The following is a 19,849-nucleotide window of genomic DNA, read 5'->3' on the forward strand; positions in this document are numbered from 1 at the left end:
CGAAAACTGACTTATACAGGGACATCACTTTATTTTCACCAACATTTTTAACATTAACCTGGCTATACTCGGAAACACTGTTACCCCCTTCCATTACAGGAGTTTGATGTTACTAGTGCAATATGTAAACAAATCATTTTACTAGATATAGGAGGAGAGAAAAGTAGTGAATCCATTTATGTTGTAGGGAAATACGATATTACGATTTTCAGTTTGATCATCACTTTTACGGAATTTATCAAAATGCAGTAGAGTAGTAACATTTTAAAAAAAAAAACTCAACTTTTCAGGCGGCTATGTTCTTTATGTAATGTCTACTTTATTTAGCATATTAAGTATTGATGTTATCATACAATATAGAGAGTGAATCTAAATTGAGGGGGTCATAAGTAAAGGGCTGTAAGTGCACTTAAGTTACTTTTGAGAAAATGGGGTTTAAATGTTTAAGCTTTCGTAAAATCGGTGAAATTTTTTATTTAAATTTTAATGTGTGATGCGATTAAAATATCCCTTTGCCACTAAAATTTTAGATACTTTTGCTTACACTGGATGCACTTAACTCATGTTATTACAATTGTCACTAGCATTCCTTTGCTTCTAGCCACCTCAATTAAAAAAAAAAAATAATCTGAATTTTTAAACAAGTTGCTGAAAATGGCTGCCGTTCATTACAATGCAGGCTTCAATTCAGTACGCATATTATTAAAAACATTTTGAAGCATATTCTCTGAAATTGAATTTATCGTTTCTTGAATATAATTTTTTAGTACGATATTATTAATATAGGTTCTTTCTTCTATAGATATTATTATGTTTTATTTAACGACGCTCGCAACTGCAGAGGTTATATCAGCGTCGCCGGATGTGCCGGAATTTTGTCCCGCAGGAGTTCTTTTACATGCCAGTAAATCTACTGACATTCGCCTGTCGCATTTAAGCACACTTAAATGCCATCGACCTGGCCGGGGATCGAACCCGCAACCTTGGACATAGAAGGCCAGCGCTATACCAACTTGCCAACCAGGTCGACTCTTCTATAGAAAACGCAATCATATTTATGAAACACACTATACACTGCAGTGTTTACTTCACTGCTTGTAGACTTCGAATGCAACAGCGGCCATAAGTTTGTGTGTCTGACGGGAGCAAGGACATTAGTGAAGGGGTGAGAGTGAAGTACATTCAGAAATGCAGGTACAATAAAAATGCAAGTAAAAATAAAATGATGTCCCTGTACTATACACAGTCTTTCATACAGGAGCTTTGTGACCAAGTGTGGAATGCAACCCTGTTATAGCTGAAAAACCAGATCTTCCGTCTGTCACGTAGACGGCCCAGGTTCGAGCCCCAGTCGGGCTTGAGATTTTACATGATCTCCCGTTTCCTCAATATACAGAGGGGAAGTGGAATAACCTTGCAGATTGAAAGAGATATGAATAGAAAACCTATATTACGTTTTGTGATTAAATTCGCGGTTAACTAAATAATTAAATTTGAAGTTTCCACAGTCTGGCAACATTGTCGCTCTATCACTCTATCCAGCGGTGACCAAATCTCGAGCTGCAGTGATTACGTGCGACAGACAGCCTATGAAGTAAGGAGACGGTGGAAAGGTACTTGACATGAAAACTACAACCAGTGGTGGTTCCTGTACTAACATCTTGATCAATCCCGCGGATAAAAATCTCAACCTTTGCTGTATCAGTAATGTCACTGCTGTCATCAAGAGCCAGTGAATAATATACGATTTTTCTTGCTTCTTTTTTTAACTTTCCTCTTGAATATAATCAGGAATTTTCTAAATTATTCTCTCAATACTTGGTCGAGAAATTCGTAGCTTTTCAAAATTAAAAATTTCTTATGATCAAGTTATTAAAGCTATTTTAATTATTACTCTTTTGAGAAATTTTGTTCTATTAAAAGGCTTTAGAGCAGGAGATATTTCTAACCCCATTAGGTAGCTGACTTCCTTACATTTATTTATCTCATCTTTCTCTTCCTGGCGTTTAACAGTTCGTTGGCACATAATATTGAATAAGTTTTCCTACAATATTATTATTAAATGAATAACTAATAAATAGTTACCCCCATCGAAAGATTAAGAAGATTAAAATTGAGATAAGACCTAATAATTTTATCAATATCAATAGGCCTATTCATGCACGTACAAAAGAATTATAGAAACACATACTTAGTGGTCAGTAATAATAATGATAATAATAATAATAATAATAACAATACTCTTAGTAATAATAATAATAATACATAATTCAGCGCGGCAATTAATGCTTTATATACTCCTAATTGAACCGTTGAGCAAAGTAAACATATTCCATTTTGTCCTACAGAACGAAAAAGAAGTTCTCCTCATTCTTTACGAAACCACCTCTTACTGTTTGTAGAGACAGAGTTTGTAGAGCGACATGATACCGCCGCTGCTTGTCTTCAGTACGTGAATGAAACACAGAGCAATTTACAGGAATCTCCTCGTACCCGTTTGAATATCCGTGATTACACGATGTAATCACAGTCTAGTATATACAATCGCGAAGCTCAATACATAGTAAATATGCAAACATTAGATAGTTGCTCACCACTAGGATCGCTAATATCGCCTCATTACAGGCAATGCAAAGCTTCGTGACTGTATATAGTAGACTGCGATGTAAACACGATTCCCGCTTTGGTCACCGCCGTCTTATACAGATGTAAGAGGTCAACGAAGTTGGTGAGTTTCCGTACGTAAGCTGCCAAGCCGCCAAGACGTTGCCACGCGTTCGTTTCATGCAGTGGGTTGAATTTAGGGAGTTTTAAAACTAAATTTACACAAAAACCGTAGTGCACGCTATTGAAATACGCCAGAGGAATAAATTATTTTTTATTATATTTCCTATTGATATGGACAAAAAATACAATCTACTCGCAATAGTTACCGAATAAGAGATTGTTAAACATTTGGAGAAAAAAGAAAACTTTTTTTTCCTAAAACAAACTATGAACTTTCCACCAATATGATATTATAGTTTTTTGTTACATACAACATGAGCTAATCGTTCTGGAAAACTGCAAGGCTATCTCACTTCCACCCTGTATAGGAATTTACATAATTCCATCAGCTCTCGACTTTGTTCCTACTCCATAGCGTTATCATATCGCAGGCAGGCAACGAATGAAGATGGCTGGCTAATGATCGTGTGGAGTTGCATTCACTGAACCTAGATTCGGAGCGGACATTAGCACAGTCAGCTGGTGTTGACGAGAATGAGCTTAGATAAGAGGGTTAATAGTTTTCACATGTAGGAAAATCGTTATGCAATAGGTCAATATATTCGCCTTCTCTACAGGAGAATAAATATTCAACGTGGAACCTTTTTTCCGACAAAAGTAAATTCACATTATTACTGTCATAGCTATTATCGAGTAACTGATTCGATATACGTTATATTCTTTTATCTACTTGCTTCCACACTGCAGATTGACAATTGGGATTCGGCCTAAGCAAAACATAAGCATTGTTTATTTTGAATAATACAGAAGATTATTTAGAACACCCAACTGATAGTTAAGTACTTCATAATATTATTTAAATTATACATTTATTGAAGACACGTTTGATTAATCTTCTGTGGCCTAAAATACAACAACTAAGTAATATGAATAACAAATTTATCATGTAGATCTACTATTACATTTGAATAGCGCAAATCCATGGCGTTATTACATTTTGTTTGTTCCATGATATTTTCTTGCATCTACTTTCATATTAAGCTTATACCGTTTTTTCTTCGATATTGCTGAAGACATTGGGATGAGATTTTTTTTTTTTTTGCATTTAAATCTCTTTCTACTTATTTCCAACCTTTCTTCTTTTCTTCTAAAGTCTGCCCATCCGTCTTTTTGTTTACGAGGATTTCAATATGTTTTGAGGTTACCTTTGTTTGTGATGATATTTTATTGCTGTAATATAACAAATGAACACACTATAACGGTCAATGTTTACCAGACACTTGCATGAATTAGCACAAGGCCTTCAATATTACGATTTTACTCTGATTTAAAAGGCCGTTATGATTTAATAGGGAATTAAATTAAATGACTTCATTTCAAACGCGTATTAGTTCGGTGAAATGCAAATGAATTACATTACTATTTAACTTCCGTATTTAAGTTAAATTACAATTAGTTAATTGTGGATTAGTAATATGTTGGTAATATCGGCCCTAAGACCCTTCTACGAATAATCTAACAGTGTTTCTAATAAAAAACTATTATACAGACGTTTAACAGTCTTATAGGCTACTTACACTATGAATAGCTCGTTTAAAAGTCGTGTGTAAATTTCTTACTAATAATAATCACTACATACGTCGTGCATAACAGTACAACTGTTACACAGCTACGTCATAGTTTCGTCATTACTTCATTACGAAAGGTAATTCAGTAGAATATCTGAGATTCTCTATTGCATTCGATAGTGCGCGTTAAGAATCGATAGTACAACTGGGTCTGACCGATTACCACGCCATACTTTGGTCAAAAGGTACAGTTGCTGCAATAACATTCTAATTATTCTGTGCTCTTTGGTTTGTTCTTCTGTGGTTATAAGGCAACCTTCATAATAAAATGACAATCGATACGAACAGCTGTTAGAGGAACGGCCATTTTTTTTACTGTATACAACGTTTAAACAAGGGGATTTGTATACTGCAGGCATGTCAATTGATGCCCACAGGAGTAAGCGCGCGCTTTAGAGCCCAGGAGAGCCTGAGCGCTTTACAGCGGAAAGGAAAGAGACAGACGAAACAGGTGGTATATGCCGCTTGGTCGAGCTATATTCAGGGATGGCCACCACTGATTCAATGGATAAAGGGAAGAGAACTTATTAAAACTGTATCCATGTTAAGTTTTAGATTTGCCTGAGAAGTATAAGTGCATTATAAGAATGTAAGTTTTAATTTTAATGCTCAATTTTCACAAGTTTGATTTTTTTATTCAAAAGAAATATTTTCTCAACTTCTCAAAGTGAAATTTTCAGGTATAGGTCTATTTATTTAGTAGCATTACAGAATGTTTTCGTAAATCTAATATACCGTATATATGTATTACGGAAGATACTGTATTGAAAATTTTGAAAATAATCGCATGGAAATTGTTTGTAAGGAAATGAATTAACAAAGCAACTACTGTTACATCATAATCAAAAAATATGTGCCCATGTGTTGTAAAAATGTCAGCTCTACAGCTTCGGCAGATTTCGAGAAAATAATTTAATATTGTGATGATAGGAGGTTGCTCAAAAATATCACCTTAAAAGCATAATGCGATAAGAGTTTTGTTATGTAATATTAGTTACACTTAAAACAGATACAGTACCTAGGTAACTTTTCTTTGTACTGTAATATTGTTTTGATTAGTTTATTGATTAATTTTGTAAGGCTAAAGATACCATCAATATAAATTCCAACTTATCATGTCATACTCAATCTCTTTCTTTGGAATATCACTTTCTTTATGAATGATGTGTTTCATCCACTTAATACAGTATAATATTATACTACTATGGAATTTAAGTGAATATTCGTTCTTAACTCTCTATTAAGTAATTAAGATTTAAAACACAAGTGCAATATTAAGAAATCAGTGTTAGTACTTTCGTTTTACAGACAATATAGATAATATTAAACAGAAAGAAGCCATATAAAAATAACGACATAAAATTTCACGTTCCGTTTGAAGTTTGTGCACCACTGTTTTCTTAATCCAACAGGCTGCTTATTTATATACACAACCCTTCCTCTGTCCATACTTAGCGCTTGCTGCCCGCGCACGACGTCAAGGTCAGAAAAATGCGCTTGCTTTGACATCACTGGTATACTATATATAAAACTACCGCAAAGCAATTCCGATGTATAGTTAAAGGCTGTATATACAGGGAAATCATTTTATTTTTACTTCAATTTTTATTGTACCTGAGTTTTTGAATGTACTTCACTCCCACCCCTTCTACTAAGGAAGTTCCAACTCCACACAGAACCAAGACCGCAGATAGTAAGCAGTACAGAGTTACTGAGTATAGTACGTTCCAGAAATATGTTCGCGTTTTCCAGTGACGAAAGAGCTTTCAATATTGAATCATATTTTCGCACAGGTACTGTCCGTTTGCCTACGTCGCATCCCGATTTCCCCCACCTGCTTCTGCTCGCCCCTCTGTAATAGCTGGGCTGTCTTAGCTCTTTTCTGAAAACATTAATTTCTCTTAGGAATTGGAAGTTTACGTAATATTATACAGCTGTTTAATTTAACTTAAATAAAAGGGCCTCGTTAAGTAATTAACTGTCACGTGATTTCCTCCCTTTCTACAATCCTGCGGCATAACCACTTGGACGGACAGTAGATAGCATGTCTGAGTAATTTTATATTTTCTGGTCGGGCAGAAGTGAAGATTGAATTCACAGTACGTAGAGTAGGTACAGAATTATTTCAACATGAGTTACTAGTACGAAGGACGAAACTGGCAATTGGAATTAGATGCAATAGTGTATAGTGCGATAATATGCACAAAAGAACTGAAGCCTGTATCGAAATGAACGGCGACCATTTTCAAAATTGTGTTTAAATATTCATATTATGATTATTTTTCAATTTAACTTCTTTCTCTATGTTGTACGCTAATGTGCTGTAGACAGTATAATATACATTGCATAATGAATACGTTCGCATGAATAACTCACTTCGTGAGTAAAAAAACACTTATTCTTAATACAGTACTGTACTTTGATTAAAGAAAAACCTAATGAAAATTATCAAACTCAAAATCGCGATATTTCCTAGTTTACGTAAATGGATGAACTACTTTTCTTCCTTCCTATACCTAGTAGAGTGATTTGTGTTTTACGCCAGTATCATCGAACTCCAATCTTGGAGGGGGAGAGCAAGCGGTGTTTCCGGTTCTCTAAAGGTATAGACAGGTTAATATTAAAAATGTTAGTAAAAATAAAATAAAAATAAAATGATGTCCCTGTACGTGCTTGGTTTTTAGTAACGTTTTTTGTCCCAACTCTGCGTAAGTCTCATATAAAAACTATACACGATTTATTAGTAAGATCGTAAGTGAGACATTACGTTTTGATCACTAGCACCAGTAGCCTATAACTAAATAATACGTAATTAAATTACCAAGGAAGGACTGTAAGGAAGCTCGGAGTCTGTGGCACACCTGAGATTATCTATAATGTAAATCAGACACAACTGTTAGCATTATGCAGGGGCGAAGTGTTTAAGCAGGACGCGTGCTGCCACGGTATGACAGGAAGGATTATTCACACACTCCGCAAACCTGTCCACACACACAGAGCACGGCGCTCGCCTCTACGGTAAAATGGGGAATTCCTATTAGCCCAATCCCTGCCGCTTGTGCACGAGAACTACCGTGCAAATCAAAAGAGCTGAAGACCTCCATGGAGCATATATTGAAAAGCTGAAAGGGGAAAAAGAAAAGGAAAGACTCAATCAAACGGAGCAGTCTAATACATATAAGACGAGGTACATCTTTCATGGGTTATCAGACTTCTCTTTATACTCAAAATACACCCCACGCATTTAGAGACTCTGCTTATATATGATCAGGGAACGGATTTATATGGACTAAAAATATATGAAATATGTAAATATATATGTAGTTATTTTTACCAAAATATGGAATTAAATATGGATTTTTACCAAAATATGGAATTAAATATGGACTTAAAATTATAAAAAAATGACTATGTACGTTAAATATTGGTACATTTTAATCAAACTAAACAAAAAATATAATGGACGTACCTTATCTTCCAATGTAGTTTCAACAAAACACAATTTTTATTGTCTGTTACCATAACAATAGGTTACAAACATTTCTTTCAAGTGCTGAAAAGTGAATCTTCTTCTATTGTCTCTGAGGATAGATTTATACTGACTAAAAGAGCGTTCGACGTCACAAGAAGTAACTGGTACATAATTCAATTTCACAATGTCTGCTGGGGATAAGTCCAAGTTAATCTTCACTGTTGATTCACCACTCATCACAGCAACAACCTTTTGTAGTTCTTCATATCCAGGGTTTTTTGAAAGTACAGTGTCCACCTTAGCTCTTACTGCATCTGCAACTTTACCTCTACCACGATTCAGTTGTTCCACAGTACTATTTATAATTTCAAAACTTTCAGATAGTGAAAGGTGCCTATTTTGGAGACTTTTGAGCGTTTTTATGATGCATGAAAATGTATGCTGAATGTGAGCTAAGTCATTCTTCACACTTATGTCACAGGTAACTGTTTTCGCAGTATCAATTGAGACTGCATCTTCAGAGTCCAATGCAAGGAGAACATTGTTAATAGAGTCTATATGTTCGGCATAATATTCAACTGCTTCTAGCCATGTACCCCATCTAGTTAAAATTGGCTTTGGTGGCAATGGAATTTCAGGATACATTTCTTTCAACACGTTAACTCTACTGGGAGCTTTGAGAAATACTTTTTTCACTGATGAAATCAACAAATCTACTTTAGGGAAATTGTCTCTGACCACTTCTGCCACACGATGAAATGCATGCGCCACACAAGTAAAATGAGTCAATTTAGGATATACAACAGATAATGCTTGTCCAGCTTTGACCATATAAGGGGCAGCATCGCTAATAAAGAATAACACATTATCGTACATAATACCCTTTGGCCACAGGATACCCATAGCTTCGTTGAACAGTTTAACTATAGTTTTGTTATTGCACTTTTCTAGAACATCACAATGTAAAAGAATTCGTTCAGAATATTGTTCACTTAACAAACCGATAACTACATTACCAACAAGTCTACCTTCTTTGTCGGGAGTCTCATCAATGGAAACCCAAATTGAACTATCTTTAATTTCATCTCTTATCTTCTGTATTGTCTCATCGTAGATGGATGGAGCATACGTCTTCCTAAGTGTTGACTCATCCGGGATTGTATGTTGAGTATATTTTTCAAGGAATTCCCTGAAGACCTTATTCTTTAGTTTGTAGAGAGGAATATCAGCAGAGATGAGAGAACGGCACAGGTCGATGTTAAACTCAGATCTTACATTCGATGTTGTTGGTTGTGTTAAAAACAATTGTCTCTGCTTGGAATTTAGTTGTTTGTTGGCCTGATGTTTACTAGTTGTAATGTGTTGTTGCACCAGGAACTTTTGTGTAGATGATACTGCACACTGACACAAATTACAAAATAATATTTTATTGTCAGTTGATAAACCATCTTCTTTAAATTCTGAAATGTAACTTGTTAGTTTTGATTTTAAATTGACTGAATGACGTACTTTTGGCATATTTACCGTCTTTATAGTATGATTTACAAAACTGAACCTATGTGTACTCTAACTGGCATTTAACTGTTGAGCTGCACAACTGAAGTCTGTTAAAAATTTTAAATTAAATTAATACAGTTTTGTAACTTACTTTCCCATTGTTGATAGGACTGCTAATTTTCAAATAACTCTGATGTTAAAGGGATTACTGAACATGTGTTTAAATCTCTATTGTTGAAATGTATTTTTAAAAGTTAATGGAATTTTGTTTTGTTTTATTGTTAAACCTAATATAATATGGACTGTTTTATATGAAATATGGAAAATATATGGAAATTAACGAAAATATGTACTAAACTCTAAAATATGGAAAAATATGGAAAATAAAAGTAGGATTTTTCAACCCTACACATTGTGAAACATAAAGATAATGCAAAATATAAATTATATTAGCTTTATAAGTAAATATGTATTTACATATAAATCCTTTCCCTGTATATGATATTCTCCCAGCTGATATAAGATATGAGCTACGTATAGGGTTTTATACATGGAATCATTTTATTTTTACTTCAATTTTTATTGTACCTGAGTTTTTAAATGTACTTCACTCCCACCCCTTCTACAAATTAAGTTCAACCGTCCTGCACACAGATCCAAGACCGCATATACAGTCGTAGTAGCCTTACGGTCATAGAAAACAGTACGTTCCAAAAATATGTTCGCGTTTTCCAGTGACGAAGAACCTTTCAATATTGCATCATTTCCCATGCCTACGTCGCATCTCGGTTTCCCCCACCCGCTTCTGCTCGCCCCTCTGTAAAGGCTAGTGGCTGGGCTGTTTTTGCTCTTTTCTGAAAACATTAATTTCTGTTAGGAATTGAACGTCTACGTAATATTATACAATTGTTTAAAATAAATTAAATAAAAGGGCCTCGTTAAGTAATTATCCGTCACGTGATTTCCTCCCTTTCTACGACGATGCGACGTAACCACTTAGACGGACAGTAGATAGCATGTCTGAGTAATTTTATCTTTTCGGATCGGGCAGAAGTGAAGATTGAATTTACAGTACGTAAGGTACTCTTTTCTAGAGTAGGTACAGAATTATTTCAACATGAGTTACTGTTACGAAGGACGAAACTGGTAATTGGAATTACACACATTAGAACTGAAGCCGGTATCTAAATGAACGGCCACCATTTTCAAAAATGTTTTCAGATATCCATATTATGATTATTTTTCAATTGAACTTCATTCTTTATAGTGTACGCTTATGTGCTGTAGACAGTATAATATACACTGCATAATGAATATATCCGCATGGAAAGCTCAGTTCGTGAGTAAAAACACTCACTCTTAATACTGTACTATATTTTGATTAAACAAAAATCTAATGAAAATTATCAAACTTAAAAGCGTGATATTTCCTAGTTAACGTAAATGGATGAACTACTTTTCTTCTCTCCTATAACTGGTAAAGTGATTTGTTTGTATATTACGCCAGTACCATTGAACTCCAGTCGTGGAAGGGGGTAGCAAACGGTGTTTTCGGTTCTTAACCGTTGATCCAAAGGTATAGCCAGGTTAATATTAGAAATGTTAGTAAAAATAAAATTATGTCTCTGTACATACACATAATAATAGAGGATGGAACCTACGCGTTTTTTAATACTGAACATAAAGTATCGCCCTGTTTATTGTCGAAAGTCCCTGTGAATAGTACACGGGCTGAGCAGTTCGTAAGATGATATAAAATGTTAAAAAACAACAATTTCCTCAAATTCTAACACATTTCCTTATAAAATGGCGATACACATATGGAATATTATTAACAAGTTACAATATTAAGAAAATTGCATACCGTAGTCAAAATACCTCTACTAAGAAAAGCGCAGAACAAGCATTAAGTATCTTCATTAGGTGTTTTCAAAACCGTAATACTGAATCCAGAGATGTATCGTCTCTCAAGTCTTTTCTCAAACTTGTTTTATGGCTTCTGCTTAGTGGAATTTTAAATTTATTTAGCCGATTCTATACATAAAAGTATGTTACATATGCCCTATTTTTCCTACATTTGTATCTTTTATAATTTCTGAGAAAATTGCTCTCAAAATTGAGGAATTTAACATTGCATGATACGGAAACTTTGACATCATTTTTCCGCATTTTCTTATTTTTGTGACATTGGTGCACTTTTCTCAGAAAGTATTGTACTCAGAAGGCTGAAATTAATATACAATATAAATGTGATGGCATTTTACACAGCAGGTTAAAAAATTAAGATTATTTCTATATTCAGCAAAAATAAAAAATTATTTGTAGTAGTTCTTAATACAAAAAAAAAATTATCAATGAAAAAATATTGCTAACGGTTCAGTGCAATTTTAAATTTATTTAACAGGTTGTATGCATAAAGGTATGTTACATGTCCCCTATTTTTTCTACATTTGTATCTTTTATAACTTCTGAGAAAAGTGTACCCAAAATTGAGGAATTTAACATTGTAAGATATGGAAGTACAGACTTCCCTTAAGGGGGAAAATGTAAGGAAGAATACAACAAATGGAATGTAGTAAAGTAATAAAGAAAAGGAATTTAAATAAAACCCAGAATAAAAAGACTGATAATAAATTCATCTGGTGATCAAGAGCAGGCCTGCAGAACTGTAGCTCATGAGAGCGACTGCTTTCCTCCCCTTTCTTACCCCACCCACCTTTTCTGTCTGTGCGGTCACGGCGTTCTAGTTACGCTCGGCTGCATCAACATTCATTATCAGGGCGGAAGTCGATCATCCCCAATAGAAGTGGAGTGAGGCTGACGTCATAGTTCCCCTACTCAGGCCTGCAGATCAAGAGAGTGCAATGTTGGTGAAAAAAGTAATGAAAAAGATGTAGGCCCTATAATATTATTTACAAAACTGTCGCTGAGAAAAGGCTTATATTGAAGAGAATCTGAATTTAAGAAGCGTAATTTTAGTTAATTTTTTAAACTTGATAATGTCCGACATCTCTGACATGCTGTGATAGAGAGTTCCAGAGATGAGCTGCAGAGAGGGTGAAAGATTAAGAATAGGAAGTTGTTCTGTTTTTAGGAATGAAGAGTGTGCCACAACACTTTTTAAAACATCTATCCAATATTTACATTCTTCATCATTTTTAAGTAGGTTATTTTACGACGCTTTATCAACATCTCAGGTTATTTAGCGTCTAAATGAAGTGAAGGTGAAAATGCCGGTGAATTGAGTCCGGGGTCCAGCACCGGAAGTTACCCAGCATTTGCTCATATTGGGTTGAGGGAAAACCCCTGAAAAAACCTCAACCAGGTAACATGCCCCGACCGGGAATCGAACCCGGGCCACCTGGTTTCGCGGCCAGATTAACCGCTACTTCACAGGTGTGGACTCTTTATCATATTCTGCAATCATAGCACAATTATTGTTTTTTTCCTGATCTAGCAACAGCAGAGAAAACAGTCTGTGTATGAGAAAAATAAAGTTCATTCTCTTGTAGTCCGATAATAGCATGATACTTACTTACTTACTGGCTTTCAAGGAACCCGGAGGTTCATTGCCGACCTCACATAAGCCCGCCATTGGTCCCTATCCTGAGCAAGATTAATCCAGTCTCTACCATCATATCCCACCTCCCTCAAATCCATTTTAATATTATCTTCCCACCTACGTCTCGGCCTCCCCAAAGATCTTTTTCCCTCCGGTCTCCCAACTAACACTCTATATGCATTTCTGGATTCGCCCATACGTGCTACATATCCTGCGATAATAGCATGATTGCAATCTGAAACGCCATTTTTACTTAAGTCTACACACAATTATTAGTGAAGAATAACAGTAGGCCAATATGCTAGTCAACTGTTACAAGTTAAACACATTAAGCTCTGCAATCAACTCATCACTCTAAACTTAACACAGTAAAGTGATTTTTGACGTTATTTCTAACATAATAATTAGTTACGCAATTACCTATTAATCCTCAATTATGATTTTCAGTTGGCAAAGTTATTATGTGTTTCAATTATCATAAATCACTTGAAAATGAGCTTTTCCTTGAACCTTGAGGCCCTGAGCAGTGGCACCATACGCTCCTGCCTAAATCAGGTCCTGCACACACGAATGGTGGAACAGCAATTATGATTCGCTGGCAAGTCTGCTGAAAATAATTTCTGCGTCGACTGCTGGTGCGATATCAGCGCCAACTCTAGAGAAAAAGGCATAAACTCCCGCTGATGCAGTTACAGCTGGTTTGAAGGTCACTGAAATAAGCCACTACTACATCAAAGGTACTGACGCGCAGTGTCCGTACATATAATTCCCTATACGCTAGTTAGATCTACGGACAATTACGATGAAAGCTAACATGCGATACGTCCTGGTTCGAACTTCCGTACTCAACTCTTCGTTTTGTTTTATTCTTTTCACTCCTCAACTAAATTGTGTATTTTATTGAATTTAGCAGTGCTTAAACCCATTTATTTTGTTTGCTGGGCAGAATGTTACTAGCGAGAATTTGAACTAGAGCCCCTATAGATGTAAGCTTGTTAGGGTTTAATCTTCAAATCCTTTGCTGAGAAGAATGTTAGTAGCGAGAATTTGAACTAGAGCCCCTATAGATGTAAGCTTGTTAGGGTTTAATCTTCAAATCCTTTGCTGAGCAGAATGTTACTAGCGAGAATTTGAACTAGAGCCCCTATAGATGTAAGCTTGTTAGGGTTTAATCTTCAAATCCTTTGCTAAGCAGAATGTTATTAGCGAGAATTTGAACTAGAGCCCCTATAGATGTAAGCTTGTTAGGGTTTACTCTTCAAATCCTTTGCTGAGCAGAATGTTACTAGTGAGAATTTGAACTAGAGCCCCTATAGATGTAAGCTTGTTAGGGTTTACTCTTCAAATCCTTTGCTGAGCAGAATGTTGTTAGCGAGAATTTGAACTAGAGCCCCTATAGATGTAAGCTTGTTAGGGTTTAATCTTCAAATCCTTTGCTGAGCAGAATGTTACTAGCGAGAATTTGAACTAGAGCCCCTATAGATGTAAGCTTGTTAGGGTTTAATCTTCAAATCCTTTGCTGAGCAGAATGTTACTAGCGAGAATTTGAACTAGAGCCCCTATAGATGTAAGCTTGTTAGGGTTTACTCTTCAAATCCTTTGCTGAGCAGAATGTTGTTAGCGAGAATTTGAACTAGAGCCCCTATAGATGTAGGCTTGTTAGGGTTTACTCTTCAAATCCTTTGCTGAGCAGAATGTTGTTAGCGAGAATTTGAACTAGAGCCCCTATAGATGTAAGCTTGTTAGGGTTTAATCTTCAAATCCTTTGCTGAGCAGAATGTTACTAGCGAGAATTTGAAATAGAGTCCCTATAGATGTAAGCTTCTTAGGGTTTAATCTTCAAATCCTTTGCTGAGCAGAATGTTGTTAGCGAGAATTTGAACTAGAGCCCCTATAGATGTAAGCTTGTTAGGGTTTAATCTTCAAATCCTTTGCTGAGCAGAATGTTGTTAGCGAGAATTTGAACTAGAGCCCCTATAGATGTAGGCTTGTTAGGGTTTACTCTTCAAATCCTTTGCTGAGCAGAATGTTGTTAGCGAGAATTTGAACTAGAGCCCCTATAGATGTAAGCTTGTTAGGGTTTAATCTTCAAATCCTTTGCTGAGCAGAATGTTGTTAGCGAGAATTTGAACTAGAGCCCCTATAGATGTAAGCTTGTTAGGGTTTAATCTTCAAATCCTTTGCTGAGCAGAATGTTGTTAGCGAGAATTTGAACTAGAGCCCCTATAGATGTAGGCTTGTTAGGGTTTACTCTTCAAATCCTTTGCTGAGCAGAATGTTGTTAGCGAGAATTTGAACTAGAGCCCCTATAGATGTAAGCTTGTTAGGGTTTAATCTTCAAATCCTTTCCTGAGCAGAATGTTGTTAGCGAGAATTTGAACTAGAGCCCCTATAGATGTAAGCTTGTTAGGGTTTAGGTACTCTTCAAATCGTTTGCTGGGCAGAATGTTATTAGCGAGAATTTGAACTAGAGCCCCTATAGATGTAAGCTTGTTAGGGGTTAATCTTCAAATAGTTTTCTGGGTAGAATGTTACTAGCGAGAACTTGAACTAGAGCCCCTATAGACGTAAGCTTTAATCTTCAAATCCTACAATTTGGCGCGGGATTCACTCAAATATAGTGATTTCACAAAACGACTTCCGTATTAAATATACCTGGTAAGGTTTGTCTTGTCTCAGTAGCAATAAAACCAAGTCCCTTCAAATGAGGGTGGAGATTATAGGAGGGTTGTAAATTTTCAGGAATCCTTTCAAAATGTTGTTATTGTACAGGCTACCGGAACTCAGTTTTTTGGAAGACAAGCTCAGTGACGGAACTACACAGTACGAAGAGAGAGAGATATTTTGTTACTATATTTTGCGCTACAGAATGTATCAACTAGTTCCTTCCGCCACTGGCATCTCTTCACTCCCCCCATCTCAATAACAACACAGACGAGATAAGACATATCCCCTTTCTCTCTCTTTTCACAGTGAGACAAGATACATCACACAGGCTTTAGTACATCGATTTCGAAATATTTGTGTTTCATCTGAAAATAATTTCAAATTCACCGTACAATTATGTAAATTTTCTCTATAACACAGTGCTTTGGAATGATAATAAATAATTGGTAACAGATAAAAAGTGCACATTACTATTCTACTAAAATATAATCCTTTGCAAGAATGTAATATCACCCAAACTTTACATTTTCTCCTGCCTAATTGCCTTCTTGTTAACGTAATTGCATTGCAGTTTTCATCGTTGGTAGAACAATAGTATTAATCTAACAGGAAGATATGCGACAGGAAATGACATTTCTCTGAAAAGAATGAGGAACTATGCATACAAGTAACGCTGCAAGTCATTCATGCAAGATTGCAGTTAATTATTTTGTATATTTTCTATAGCAATTCTAACCTGAGACAATATGATAACAGAAGATACGTAATTTATCAAAATTTTATTCAATACTTACTTACTTAAGGCTTTTAAGATACTCGGAATTCATTACCGCCCTCACATAAGCCCGCCATCAGTCCCTTTTTGGGTTTCGTAAGAAGCTGTTTTCTACTGTGATGGGTTGAAATTTTATCCAATACCCAATTACAATTCAATTCACCTTATATTTTCATTATTACTTAAATAAAACTAGCCACCGGCATAGCTCAGGCGGTAGCGCGTTTGCCTGATGTTCCAGAGCTACACTCGGGAATGGGTTTGATTCCCGCTTGGGGTGATTACCTGTTTCGATTTTTCCTAGTTTTTTCCAAATGTAAGGCGAATGTCGGGTAACCATATAGTTAATCTCCGACTTTATCTCAACAAATATCATCTCGCTATCACCAATTCCATATGCGAATAGATACAACAGATACAAATAAACATGGTTTAAAACAAGAAGAAAACGATGTTAAGAGGGAAATATATAGGGCCTATATGATATTGTGTGCAACTTGATGTACCTGTAGACATAAATGAAACTTTCCGTTAAGGGATTACAGTGCTCTGGCAGAATTAACTGAATTATTAATAATTAATGATCTTGCACGCATTCAGTTCTTTTATTAATTTTGTATTCTATTTTGAATTTTAATGAGTATTAGTATTAGTATTTATTTATTTAACCTGGTAGAGATAAGGCCGTCAGGCCTTCTCTGCCCCTCTACCAGGAGACTCCAACTATAATATGAAGAATAAAATTACAATTAGTACTAAATTTACAATTACAAATAAAATTACAATTAGTATTAAATTTACAATTACAATTACAATAAAAATCAAATTACGAAATATTACCTGACTCATTAAAGCTAGCTAATTTATGAGTGATCTGTATCGAAATATATATATGGCCAGGTTTGATTTACCCTCTGCAATGTGCTCCATACGAGATTTTGACAAAATTATTAGAAGTGCTGTGAAGGAAATTATGATGCTGCCCGATGATACGACAAATTCAATGTGATATGCATCTTAACTTTGTAAGGAACCTGCACCTTGAACAGCAACTGAGTCTACGTAGACTAAACATCAATAAGTCTTCTATTGCTCCCAACAATTGAGGGAGATCTTGCGGAACAGAAGTTTTGAAACATGGTGTAAATTACTTCATAAGGGCAAAGATGTTATCCTGTATTCTGAGTGCCCCAATGCAAATTCCTGGATGTCTTCAAAAGCTAATTTATCAATTTCAGAATACATTAATGAAATTAAAATGTCTAGGAATCTATCTGCGGTTAGATCTGTTCCCGGCAGAAGTTTCAACACAACTCGTTGTCGCCATCCCGGCTGCAACGAGACAGAAACTCTTGGTCACGTGTTGGGGTTCTGTCGAAAAACGGAGCTGCTGCGCAACAATCGACACCATAAGGCCAGGACTGGTATTGCTGATGTCCTCAAGCGTCGTGGATGGGAAGTATACGAGGAGATCCACTGCATTTCATCCTTAGATTCGAACAGAAGAGCAGGACTCATTCTAAGGGAATAGTTCTTGATCCTACAATCCGGTTTGAGACGGATGCCCTGAAGGCACAACACGTTGATGAGGAGAAGAAATCCATTTGAGTCCTGCATTCCTTATCTAAGTGAGAAATATAACATTCCCACTAGTCAGTGGAGTGTTTCTGATCTTTTGTTTGGTGCACGTGGCACACTTCCTAAATTCACATGTGATATTTTAAAAGCACTCGGACTCCGATTTTTTTAAATTCAAAAAATGTTGTTGGATGTTCTTAAGGATTCAATCCAAATATTACATTACCATTTATATTTTGGCCATTGATGATTCTATTGGGTTTGCATTTCTCTGAAAATTTTACTAAACAATTCCTGTCTTTCTAAATTATTCTGTAGTGCTTTTATTCTGGATCTTTATGGTCACCCTCATTGAGGGCAGATTATTTGTTTAAGGGGAGAGGGTGGTATTTTTTGGTGAAAAATGAGTAAATTAAAAAAAAATCTTTAAAATGCTCTGTGATATGTGTGGAATGCATAGCATAGTGGGTATTTGTGCCCTTATCGGATGTTGAGTCGCCATTTTTAAATTTTCTGCGTTATGGATTTTTAAATCACTCCCTCACTTTTATTGTTGTTTCCGGTAAATTAAATAAAAAAAATTTCTTTAAAATACCCTTTGATATGTGTGGAATGAATTGCATAACATTTTGTGGGTATTTGTGCCCTTATCGGATGTTGAGACGTCATTTTTAAACTTCCTGCGCTATGGATTTTTAAATCACACGCCCGCTTTTATCGTTTCCAGTAACTTCATTTTTTTGCTACATTGCCAGATAAAAATGGATATAATTTCTAAACTATTACAGATACATGCATAACATTTAGAACATACATTCTTTAGACTATTAGGAAACGTTTCTCTGTAACAGAATTTTGTTAATTGATTTCATTTTAAAAATACGTCCGTTTGTTTGCAAGAAAGGAAATCAGAAAATTGTTATTAAATTATAATTGTTTATTTTACAAACGTAGGGACTAATATCAAAATTCTGTTACAGACAGTTTGTAGAACATGCTTTTGCAAATACATTGCAAACAACTGTTTGAATCTATCTTTAAAAACGGTTTAGATATATCGGTTTTAGTACAATCCTGCATTGGGTATATATTTTTTTTTAATTTGGGCCCCCAAATTTTTTTTTAAATATTTTTATTTGGTTGAGTTGCCACAGCTATGAGCTCTCTACATACAAAATATTAATATTTTACACAAAATAGGAAAAAAGTTTTAAAAAGTACCATCCTCTCCCCTTAAATATATATATATATATATATATATATATATATATATATATATATATATATACTAGCCGTACCCGTGCGCTCCGCTGCACCTGTTAGAAATAAATATAAAGTAATTACATAATTAAAATAAGACGTTTGATCCAGGGAACAACTTTTACAACAGCGCAAGATAATCTGCTTCGCTCATTAACCAATTTTTTTGCATTGCATTTATTGCATGTATATTTCATGTATTTTAACACGATTCAATTGAGCATAGTTAAAATTTTAATTATAAAATAATGGATTGCTAAGCTAACGTACTATTACTGCATACTAAATCAATACACTCTCGTTGTTCGTTAATTCTCTGAGATTAAAATAAGTGTACATAAATATTATTTTAAGAAATACAGAAAACGAATGTACAAAATAGCCTATCAAATTTTCTGTGCATAAGAAGCTATTTTAATCTTACCTGTCCTCGATTTACTCAGACGTTACTGTAATAACATTACAGCATTATGTCCATCTACAGAAACTACACTTTCCAATGGTGAAATAATAATTAATTATACAAATCGATTAATTTAGCTTCTGATATTTCTTCATACAAACACAGAAACATTCTCTGTTGGCTATGTTTAATAGCTTTCGATTGTTGATGTCCAAGGCCCCTTATAGACGAAGTCATTTTTGTTCTTAATTCATTGCACCGTCTTAGATGGCGTTATTTT

Source organism: Periplaneta americana, chromosome 5 (genome assembly GCF_040183065.1).
Source record: "Periplaneta americana isolate PAMFEO1 chromosome 5, P.americana_PAMFEO1_priV1, whole genome shotgun sequence".
NCBI lineage: Eukaryota > Metazoa > Arthropoda > Insecta > Blattodea > Blattidae > Periplaneta > Periplaneta americana.